The sequence below is a fragment of the Leopardus geoffroyi genome, chromosome B4 (assembly GCF_018350155.1).
Source record: "Leopardus geoffroyi isolate Oge1 chromosome B4, O.geoffroyi_Oge1_pat1.0, whole genome shotgun sequence".
Classification (NCBI taxonomy): Eukaryota; Metazoa; Chordata; class Mammalia; order Carnivora; family Felidae; genus Leopardus; species Leopardus geoffroyi.
Genome location: NC_059341.1, coordinates 111,224,765 through 111,236,241, shown reverse-complemented (window position 1 = coordinate 111,236,241; position 11,477 = coordinate 111,224,765).

Here is an 11,477-nt window from a genome sequence, read left to right as displayed (position 1 = left end):
TGTAACAAGAGATGAAGAAGGGCATTATATAATAATTACACAAGAGCTAACAATTATAAATGCCTATGTGCTGAATACAGGAGCCCGCAAATATATAAAACAAACACAAACATAAGCAACCTTATTGACAAGAATGTGGTAATTGCAAAGGACTTTAATATCCCACTACAACAATGGATAGATCATCTAGACACAGGATCAATAAAGAAACAAGGGCCCTGAATGATACATTGGATCAGATGGATCTGACACATATATTTAGAACTCTGCATCGCAAAGCAACAGAATATACTTTCTTCTTGAGTGCACATGGAACACTCTCCAAGATAGATCACATACTGGGTTACAAAACAGCCCTTCATAAGTATAAAAAAATTGAGATCATACCATGCACACTTTTAGACCACAATGCTATGAAACTTGAAGTCAACCACAGGAAAAAGTCTGGAAAACCTCCAAAAGCATGGAGGTTAAAGAACACCCTACTAAAGAATGAATGGGCCAACCAGACAATTAGAGAAAAATTTAAAAAAATATATGGAAACAAATGAAAATGAAAATACAACAATCCAAACGCTTTGGGATGCAGTGAAGGCACTCCTGAGAGGAAAATACATTGCAATCCAGGCCTATCTCAAGAAACAAGAAAAATCCTAGATACAAAATCTAACAGCACACCTAAAGGAAATAGAAGCAGAACAGGAAAGACACTCCAAACCCAGCAGAAGAGAAATAATAAAGATTGAGCAGAAATAAACAATATAGCATCTAAAAAACACTATAGAGCAGATCAATGAAACCAAGAGTTGGTTTTTTGAAAAAATAAACAAAATTGATAAACCTCTAGCCAGGCTTCTCAAAAAGAAAAGGGAGATGACCCAAATAGATAAAATCATGAATGAAAATGGAATTATTACAACCAATCCCTCAGAAATACAAGCAATTATCAGGGAATACTATGAAAAATTATATGCCAACAAACTGGACAACCTGGAAGAAATGACAAATTCCTAAGCACCTACACACTTCCAAAACTCAAACAGGAAGAAATAGAAAACTTGAACAGACCCATAACCAGTGAAGAAATTGAATCAGTTATCAAAAATCACCCAACAAATAAGAGTCCAGGACCAGATGGCTTCCCTGGGAATTCTACCAGACATTTAAAGCAGAGATATCTATCCTTCTCAAGCTGTTCCATAAAACAGAAAGGGAAGGAAAACTTCCAGACATTCCATGAAGCCAGCATTACTTTGATTCCTAAACCAGACAGAGACCCAGGAAAAAAAGGGAACTACAGGCTAATATCCCTGATGAATATGGATGTAAAAATTCTCAATAAGATACTAGCAAATCGAATTCAACAACATATAAAAAGAATTATTCACCATGATCAAGTGGGATTCATTCCTGGGATGCAGGGCTGGTTCAACATTTGCAAAGCAATCAATGTGATACATCACATTAATAAAAGAAAAGAAAAGAACCATATGATCCTGTCAATCGATGCAGAAAAAGCATTGACAAAATTCATCATCCTTTCTTAATAAAAACCCTCAAGAAAGTTGGGATAGAAGGAGCATACATAAAGATCATAAAAGTCATTTATGAAAAGCCCACAGTTAATATCATCCTCAATGGGGAAAAACTGAGAACTTTCCCCCTGAGATCAGGAACACGACAGGGATGTCCACTCTCACCGCTGTTGTTTAACATAGTGCTGGAAGTTCTAGCATCAAGCAATCAGACAACAAAAGGAAATCAAAGGCATCAAAATTGGCAATGATGAAGTCAAGCTTTCACTTTTTGCAGATGACATGATACTATACATGGAAAATCTGATAGACTCCACCAGAAGTCACAACTGATACAGAAATTCAGCATAGTCACAGAATACAAAATAAAGGTACAGAAATCAGTCGCATTCTTATACACTAACAATGAAGCAACAGAAAGACAAATAAACTGATCCCATTCACAATTTCACCAAGAATCATAAAATACCTAGGAATAAACCTAACCAAAGATGTAAAAGATCTGTATGCTGAAAACTATAGAAAGCTTATGAAGGAAATTGAAGAAGATATAAAGAAATGGAAAAACATTCCGTGCTCATGGGTTGGAAGAATAAATATTGTTAAAATGTCAACACTACCCAAAGCTAACTACACATTCAATGCAATCCCAATCAATATTGCACCAGCATTCTTCTCAAAGCTAGAACAAGCAATCCTAAAATTTGTATGGAACCACAAAAGACCCTGAATAGCCAAAGTAATTTTGAAGAAGAAGACCAAAGTGGTAGGCATCACAATCCCAGACTTTAGCCTCTACTACAAAGCGTTAATCATCAAGACAGTATGGTATTGGCACAAAAACAGACACATAGACCAATGGAATAGAATAGAAACCCCAGAACTAGACCCACAAATGTATGGCCAACTCATCTTTGACAAAGCAGGAAAGAATATCCAGTGGAGAAAAGACAGTCTCTAACAAATGGTGCTGGGAGAACTGGACAATAACATGCAGAAGAATGAAACTAGACCACTTTCTCACACCATTCACAAAAATAAACTCAAAATGGATAAAGGACCTGAATGTGAGACAGGAAACCATCAAAACCCTAGAGGAGAAAGCAGGAAAAAACCTCTCTGACCTCAGCTGCAGCAATTTCTTACTCGACACATCTCCAAAGGCAAGGGATTTAAAAGCAAAAATGAACTATTGGGACCTCATCAAGATAAAAAGCTTCTGTACTACAAAGGAAACAATCAATAAAACTAAAAGGCAACCAACGGAATGGGAAAAGATATTTGCAAATGACATATCGGGCAAAGGACTAGTATCCAAAATCTATAAAGAACTCACCAAACTCCACACCCGAAAAACAAATAATCCAGTGAAGAAATGGACAGAAGACATGAATAGACACTTCTCTAAAAAAGACATCCAGATGGCAAAAGGCACATGAAAAGATGTTCAATGTCACTCCTCATCAGGGAAATACAAATCAAAACCACACTCAGATATCACCTCACGCCAGTCAGAGTGGCCAAAATGAACAAATCAGGAAACTATAGATGCTGGTGAGGATGTGGAGAAACGGGAATCCTCTTGCAGTGTTGGTGGGAATGCAAATTGGTGCAGCCACTCTGCAAAACAGTGTGGGGGTTCCTCAAAAAATTAAAATAGGTCTACACTATGACCCAGCAATAGCACTGCTAGGAATTGACCCAAGGGATACAGGAGTACTAATGCATAGGGACACTTGTACCCCAATGTTTATATCAGCACTTTCAACAATAGCCAAATTATGGAAAGAGCCTAAATGTCCATCAACTGATGAATGGATAAAGAAATTGTGGTTTATATACACAATGTAGTACTATGTGGCAATGAGAAAGAGTGAAATCTGGCCTTTCGTAGCAACGTGGATGGAATTGGAGAGTGTTATGCTAAATGAAATAAGTCATACAGAGAAAGACAGATACCATATGTTTTCACTGTTATGTGGATCCTGAGAAACTTAACAGAAGACCATGGGGGAGGGGAAGGAAAAAGAAAAAAAAAAGGTTAGAGAAGGAGGAAGCTAACCATAATAGACTCTTAAAAGCTGAGAATAAACTGAGGGTTGTTGGCGTTGGGCGGGGGGGGAGGGTGGGTAATGGGCATTAAGGAGGGCACCTGTTGGGATGAGCACTGGGTGTTGTATGGAAACCAATTTGACAATAAATTTCATATAAAAAAAAGAACTTGTAAAACTCAGCACCCTCAAAACAAATAATCCAATACAAAAATGGACAGAAGACATGAAGAGAAATCTTCCCAAAGACATACAGATGGCAACAGACACATGAAAAAATGCTCCACATCACTCATCACCAGGGAAATACATATCAAAACTACAATGAGATACCACTTCACACCTGTCAGATTGGCTAAAATCAACAACACACGAAATAACAGGTGTTGGTGAGGATATAGAGAATGGGGAGGAACCCTCATGCTCTGTTGATGGGAATGCAAACTGGTACAGACAGTCTGGAAAACAGTGTGAAGTTCCCTCAAAAAGTTAAAAATAGAACTATTCTATGATCTAGCAATTACACTACTAGGTATTTACCCAAAGAACACAAAAATACTAATTCGAAGGGATACGTGCACCCTGATGTTTATAGCAGCATTATATACAATAGCCAAAGTGTGGAAAGAGCCCAAATGTCCAATGACTGATGAATGGATAAAGAAGAGGTGGTTTATGTATATACACACACACACATATACATACAATGGAATATTACTCAGCCATCAAAAATAATTAAATCTTGGGGCACCTGGGTGGCTCAGTTGGCTAAGCTGACCATGACTTCGGCTCAAGTCACGATCTCATGGCTTGGGAGTTCAAGCCCTGCATCAGGCTCTCTGCTGTCAGCACAGAGCCCACTTGTGTTCCTGTCTCCCTCTCTCTCTGTCCCTCCCTAACATGTGCTCTTTGTCTCAAAAATAAATTAAAACATCAAAAAAATTTAAATATATATATATATAAACATATAAGATGTGTAATTTTATATAATATATATAAATATATATTTGTCAAACCCTACAAGTAATTTTTTCTCTTTTTATTTTTTAAATGTTTATTTATTTTGAGAGAGAGACAAAGAGAGAGCAGGGGAGGGGTAGAGAGAGGGAGAGAGAGAATCCCAAGCAAGATCTGTGCTGTCAGGCTATCAGCACAGAGCCCAATGCAGGGCTTGATACCATGACCCACGAGATCACAACCTGAGCCAAAATCAAAAGTCAGACACTTGACTGACTGAGCCACCTAGGGGTCTCTCCAAGTAACATTTATGCACACTAGATTTTGTGCACCTCTAATTTAAAGATTTCAACAAGTTTCATATACTGTTTTAAATGTTTTCCCCTGATATGTTCTCTTCCTCTATTCATCTTTGAATAACATCCAAAATAGAAGACCAAAATACAGACACATACTTTTTACAGTAGCAACTTCATAAACGTATATAGGTATATAAGCATATATTACAAATGAATAGATTGGGTTTTCTGATGTTTCTGTACAAGCTTTAATTGTACAATCATCATTTTTTTGGTAGTAGGGCACAAGGGCTATGACACAATTAGTTGGTAAACAGATTAGACAGAGGTGGAATGGAAGCTGGAGATGACATAAAGCAAACTCTTGGAAAAGTCTTAGTAGTAGGTAACAGTCTGGCGACATTTTCAAAATGTGGAAGCCTAGTCCCCAGCCATGACCTCTTAAAAATAAATCTGCTGAGGTATGGCTTAGGAATCTGTGTGTAATAAAACATTCACAGCTCACTCTGATGACAGTCTTAGTTGAAAGACACTTTTCGACAAGGATATTGGGAACAGAATATTATGACAGGAATTTAGGCAAAAGACAGCATCAGGCATTGGACAGATCAGTATTAGACTGGGGTACAAAAGAGTGTATTGGCTAAAAGGAAAGAACTGTGATTTGATCACACACACACACACACACACACACACACACACACACAAATAGTAAGATTGTCTTCTTATTGAGAAATAAGTAAGTTCCCTCTGCTAAGAGTAAGATTTGGTTTAGATTGGAGGATAGGAATGAGCCTCCAGATATAGGAAAACCATCCCTGATACAGGATTTGGCACAAATTTGAATATTAATTATGGAGTTGAAGAGATTATTTCAGTAGCCCTGGAATTTTCATTTCAGTATAGAAAATTCACTTTTTTTATGAGCTTCAAAAATCACTAATGAGTGAAGTTAGCAGAAAATTGGGAAAGGATGGGCAAGTTTTCATTTATAGCTTATGTTTGGAAAATATCCTCATTTTAACCTACACTGAATCAATATACAGGAATTCAAGAGGCAAGAAACCACTAATATCTTTTCCTGTTATACACTGCAGTAAGTCACAGATCATGGTCCACATCACTCTTCATGCCCTTACACTTTGTACAGTTGACTAAATATCAATGTCAACAAATGCCTATTAGGTCAATATTTAGACAAGCAAACCCAAAATTACTACCTCTAAGTTCACCAGTGTTTATAGTAACTAAAGCAGCAAAGTGTATAAAATAGGGCATTATGAGTTCTGTTAGTTGTTTTTCCATTAGGAAACACTTTATGTTGATTATAAAACAAAATGAAATGTGTCTTCCTCTTGTGTCCTGCTTGGATGCTTGGATACTGGCAGGCAGTTTGCTGCTGTTTCTCAGCTAAATCTAAAAGAATCACTGGATTTTGGATCTTATCTGCTCCTCAAAAAAAGCCCAACCCTGCACAGGAATTGTATGTTACTATAACATGTATCTATCTACCAACAACACATGTCCTTTCCTTTTTGGCGAAGCACATTTCCTATTTCTTTCTGAATAAAATTAATAGGGAAATGAATAAAGTTCAGTGTCACACATAGCATTCCATTCCCATATTTACTGTATAGTGCTTTGGAGTGGTAAAAGTTTCACAGACAAAATACACTGATCCAAGTCACCCAAAGGCAATGTCAGTGCGTTGGAGACTCTTATTGGGAGTTCTCTTTTGGTCAGGAGGAAACAGCAGAGCAGTGGAGGCATAGCTATTTTCTGAATGCATCAATTATATCATTTTTATGCATTCATCTACATTCACACAGAACGCTTGTTCATAAACACTAACTGTTTGGGTAGGGAGACAGTAAGAGTAAAGAGGAAGAGCAGAACGGCAAAGATGGGTGCCCTCAAGTTATGCTATCAGTCAGTATTGTTGGAAAGAAAAAAAAGAAAAGAAAAGATGGACGAGCCCCATAGAGACAATTATCCTTTATGAACTCGGAATGACAGTATTAAAACTTGGAAAAAAATTTAGTGCTTATAATTTGCCTATAATTTGGCTTATGTCCTTGGCTATATGAGAGACTGATAAAGAAGAGTCAAGCCTGAAAGAAAAGGTTAGCCTTTAATTACATGTTTTCTTGTTCTCCCAGTGTTGCAAATCTCAATGTTCTGCCCTATCTATGCATGTCTTGCCACCTCAAAAAGATTGAACATTCAACTGCAGAGCTGGCCTTGAAAGAATTGCCAAATAGCTAATTACAAAGACAAGGAGAAATTGTTTTAATGAGCATTGGCAGAGGCTTTTAAAAACACCTTCCCCCAATAAATGATGAAAACAAAATATCTTATACCGTTTTCACTTAGTTTTAAAAACTAAGTAATAATAAATTTTAAACACATCAACCATATGAAATATGCAATGACATGCTAATAACCTTCTTCCCATCTCATCTCCAGTTCTAACTTCATGAGTTTATTGTATACCCATGCAGTTTAGTGTGAGAAATTCCATGCTACTGTATTTTTATTTGAATTTCCCTGACCACTAATAAGAATGAATATTTCCTGATGTTCATTGGTCACTTAAAACACTTCCAGAATTTTCTAGAGCAGGGCTCTTTAACAAAACTGTTCCACCATTTTGGAGATTCTATCTGTGTTGCTGCCCAAAATGGTACCACTAGCCGCACATCATTATTGAGCGAGGAAATGTGACTATTGAGACTGAGGAAATCAATTTTAAATTTTATTTAGATATAATTAATTTAATTATCATGTGTTCTCTGTCTACCATATTGGACAGCATGACATCCACAATCTCATTATAAAAGTGAAGTCTATTATAAAAAATACTCTGCAACCTAATTTTGTTTGCCTCATTAAAATTAGTCATAGACAGGGGCACTTGGGTGGGTCAGTCAGTTAGGCGTCTGACTTTGGCTCAGGTCATGACCTCAAAGTTCATGGTTTCGAGCCCCACACTGGGCTCTGTGCTGACAGCTCAGAGTCTGGAGCCAGCTGCAAATTCTGTCTCCATTTCTCTCTGCGCCTCCCCTGCTCATGCTCTGTCTCTCTCTCTCTCTCTCTGTCTGTTTCTCCCTCTCTCTCAAATATAAACATTAAAACAAAAGTTAAAAACAAATTATTCATAGGCTTTTATCCAGGTCACTACATATAGATCTATTCTTTTTAAGTAGATGTATAAATTTCAAATCCTTAATTTATCCAGCCATTCTCCTACTGATGAAAAGTTTTTAAATTATTGCTGTTGTTTTGCCAATACAAAGTATTATTTTAAAAAACCTCTCACCTTTGTGGCTATGATTGTATAAACATTATCAAAAGTATACACATTTTTAATTTCAATAGCAATAGCCAATAGAGTTCTATCCAATCTTTCCAAATATATTGCAATATTGCACATTCCTATGAGTAATGAATTTCTGGGCCCAGTTCCCTTACTCTCTTGTCAGCACTAGATACTATTCAGCGCTTCTTATTTTTTGCCAATGTCAGAGGCAGGAAATTCCATGTTGTAGTTTGAACCTGCGTTTCCCTGACCACTGACAAGAAGAATTTTTGCGTTTATTTACTGGTCACTTAATACATGTTGACAATTCAAAGCCATCATCTGATTTTCCCTTAAAACAGAAGCTAAAGATCCTAAAGCATTTGTGTCATAAGTAATTTGGGGGGTTCAAAGAACTACTTTTAAATATATAGGTAGAGTTCAGATCCAAATTTAGTTATATAGACAATTATATGACTTAAAATTATGGTTTGTTATAGAACTAGTTTTTTTTTTTTTTACAATATAAAACTAAAGTACAGGTGTTGAATTACCCACATGTGCCTTGTACCTATCATGTTAGACAACACAATGTTTAGAGTCTCAGATACATATGGTAAAGGTTGCTTGCTATGTTATCAAAAATTAAACATATTAGTGCAAATTGAAAAATAAAATTCAAGAACAATGTTTCTCAAAGTATGGTCCAAAAATCAATTGCATCAAATCAATTGGGGTGTTTGTTAAAGAAGCCAATTTCTGGTTTGCATCCCAAACTCAAGAATAATCATATTCTGAGAGACACCCTGGAATCTGCGTTTCAACAACCTATGTTATTTTTATACAACTAAAGTTTTAAAAACAATTTCATTTGAGGGACTGAAACAACGTGATAGTTTTTTTGTTGTCATTTAAATCTAACCAATTTTGCATTAAGACAAAAAGTCATCTAATAAGAAAGCTAACCTAAAAATAAACTCCAAAATACTTTAAGAGTAAATGAAAATACTTTTTGCTACAAACACCAGTCTATATATATTAGTAACTATTAGTGTTTGTAGGCATCTGATGGTTTCTTTTGGAGGATCATCAACAAAATAAATATTATATTTTAAACAGACTTTAATGTTATTAAAATATAACCACATAGAATATGTTTTCAATCTTCTAATTTTAAATTACTATCAAAATATATGTTATCCACTAGAAAAGCATTGTAAAATTAAAAAGCATTGTTTTACATAACAAAAGGACTAGGATTTAGACTTGGGTTTTGTGTTAGCTATATGAGGCATTAGTCTTAACTTCAATTCTATGACTCTGTTAAATAATCTATGGAGTGAGAATTATAGTATCTATTTCAGATAGTTGTTTTGAGAATTTAATCAATTGTAGTCCATGAAAAGCACTTTGTTAACTGTAAAGTATTGATTACTATTATTATTTTAGCAATTTGGGAACACTTTTAAATAGGCCTTTACACGAAAGGTATCAGCAAGATGATAGAATAGAAGGTTCCAGCTCTCATCTTCCCACAGAAACATCAACTTTGCAACCACTTACAGAAAAGAAAACCTTTGTGGGATTGTCCAACCAAGTATGGGTACAGCTCAGGACCAGAAGATGCTCCCTTGGCCCACAATTTCCCCTATGGAGGAAAGCAAGAGCAAAGTAAGCAAGGTTTCCCCAGCCTTTTGAGATTTTGCCTAGGAAGCCCCACTCCACAACAGTGAGGGGATGGGCCTGGCACAATCATCTGGGGGCAGCTAGCAGCACAAAGAAAGAACTCACAGGAATGCACACATAGATCTCAACAGTTAGATGTGGATCCTGCTAACCAGTTCAGGAACTCCACCAGGAGGATTATCCATGAACTCTACAGGATGACTTGCCTGCAGAACCCCCATCAACCCACCAATGTGCTCCCCCAGAATTCCACATGCCATTCCATGGCTGAACCCCACAAACCATGCAAAGTTCCTCATTACCTCTGAAGATGCTTGTGCAAGTCCCTACAGATAGCACATAAATTTCAGTATTAGGTGCAAATCTTAGTAGCCAACTTGACTCTGCAGGAATGGGAAAAAGATGTGTAATCTTGAACACTTAGGGAAAATAAATGGGAAGCTCTCAGCACTGGCCTGACTTAGCAGGATGGAAAGGAGGCACAGATTCCTCAGACATTAGGATTCCCTAAGAGGGTACAAGAGGAATGGTCACATCCATATGAAAAGTCTGCTACATCCCCAGAATCTCTAGCTGGCCTGAGTAGTGAAGGTCTTTTTCGGCTAAAGCCAGGCAGTAAAGACTGGAGAAGGTAACCGCTTCTTCAGATGTGAAGACAGTAATGCAAGTTTTCAAGGAACACAAAGTAAAGGAACCATTTTTTTGTTAATCTTTACTTTCAATCCTAAACAATCTCTTTCCTTTTCATAACAAAAGTACAAAAAAAAAAAAAAATGGACAGAGGAAAAATGACATTTGCAAATGATGTGCAGTCAATAAGCATTTCAATAATCTCATCACCAATACCCATGTGCAAAGTATAGACTTCAGATGGATAATTGTCAGCAATCAGAACTATAGCATAAATCAACAATCTTAAAATTTCACATAAAATGATGAAGAAATGAAGCAAAGAATATCACCCCCCTCCCCGGGAAAAAGTCATCAAATCACACAAGAAGACAGCAAGAGAGGAAAGAAGAAAGGAAGTACAAAACAATCAGAAAACAATGAACAGAATGGCAATAGTAAGCCCTTACTATCATTAATTACTTTAAATGTAAATAGATTCGATTCTTTAACCAAAAGACATAGAACAACTGAATGTATAAAAAAACAACCAAGATCCTGGGGCACCTGGGTGGCTCAGTCAATGGAGAGTCTGACTTCAGCTCAGGTCATAATCTCAGGGTTCCTGAGTTCAAACCCCACATCAGGCTCACTGCTGTCAGTGAAAAAGCCCACTTTGGATCCTCTGTCCTCCCCCTCTCTGCCTTTCCCCTGATCACACTCTCTCTCACACATAAAATAAATAAATAAATAACCTTAAGATCCTACCATATGTTGCCTATAAGAGACTCATTTTAGCTTTAAGGACACACACAGTCTGAAAGTGATAGGAGAAAAAAAGATATTCCATGTAAATGGAAACCAAAGGACTAGAAGTTGGTCATATTTGTATCAGACAAAATAAACAATAGTAAAAAATTGTCACAAGAGAAAAAGAAAGCCATTATGTAATCATAAAGGGGTTAGTGATCCAGGGATATAACAATTGTAAATACATATGCATTCAGTAACAAAGCACCTAAATATATAAAGCCAATATTAA